We start from the raw sequence: 1,203 nt of genomic DNA, 5'->3' as shown, positions 1-1,203 counted from the left end.
CTTTTCAAGCTTGATTGTAAGTGCTCCCTAGCCCCGTTTTTAATGTTCTTTGCATTTTTGAAGTCCTTGAAACATGACCTATCCATTTCTAGCCATATTTTGAAGTAGGGTTCATGTATGAAAATTGACCCATTTGTAACATGGTTGTATTTTTATGTTTAATGGAGGAATATGTCTAACAGTCCGGTTTAGACCCTAGTCGAAATAGTGGTTTCGGGACCACATATCCGAGTTAGAAAAATATTTAAATAATATTTTTCCATGTTTATGATTTGTGAATTAGCATGTGTGAAAGTCTCGTATGAAAATTTAATCATTTATGTGTTTAATTTGTAAAAATGACTTAATCGCGTAAATTGTAAAAGTTGCCTGCTACTTGTTAAAAGTGCCTGATTGTTATGTCTTCTTAAATGATGAGTCCTTATGTTGTTAATATACCATTTATATGGTAGGTGGACAATATTGACCTTATATGTTAATGTTTAGAATATTTATTAATTATGGGCAAAATGGTAAAATGTATATTAAAGTAATTATAATAAAACAAAAGCATGATAATAAGCTCATCTCATGCTCATCTTGCCGAAAATTTAAAGAAAGAAAAAGAAAATGAATAGCTAGGGTTCGGCCAAGCAAATTGTTGAATTAGGTATGGTTTTGACTCGATTTTTGATAATTTCTACGTTTTTATAATCGTTGCTTCGTAAACTATCAAACCCATGCCTTAATTTTTGATTTTGTTAATGATTTTGAAATGTGCCATGGATGAATTCATAATCTTTGTGATGTTATATGTTGAAATATGAAAGCTTGATGTTTGGTTTACATGTTTTGTCTTTGGATTTTTGATGAATTTGAGTAATTCAGGCTAAGTTGTAAAAATCTTATTTTGAGGGACTAAAATGTGTAATAAATGAAATGAACGGACTTGTATGAGAGCTAAAAAAATTCAGTTAAGCTTGTGTATAAGCAAATTATGTGTATTTTGTGATTTTGTGAATTAGGAACTAAAGTGTCAAAATGTGAAAATGTGAGGGCTAGTTTGTAGAATGCCCTAAATGTATGTTTGTGGATTGTTTTGAATGAGTGTGTGATTGAATAAGTTAAATTTGAATTGATTTATATCGGGAACTAAAGAATACGAAATTAGATAGGGGGAATTCGAAAGTCATTAAGTAACCAATTCCATCTATCTGAATCCCT

Source organism: Gossypium hirsutum, chromosome A05, assembly GCF_007990345.1.
Source record: "Gossypium hirsutum isolate 1008001.06 chromosome A05, Gossypium_hirsutum_v2.1, whole genome shotgun sequence".
NCBI classification, from domain to species: Eukaryota; Viridiplantae; Streptophyta; class Magnoliopsida; order Malvales; family Malvaceae; genus Gossypium; species Gossypium hirsutum.
This window is presented reverse-complemented; position numbering follows the sequence as displayed.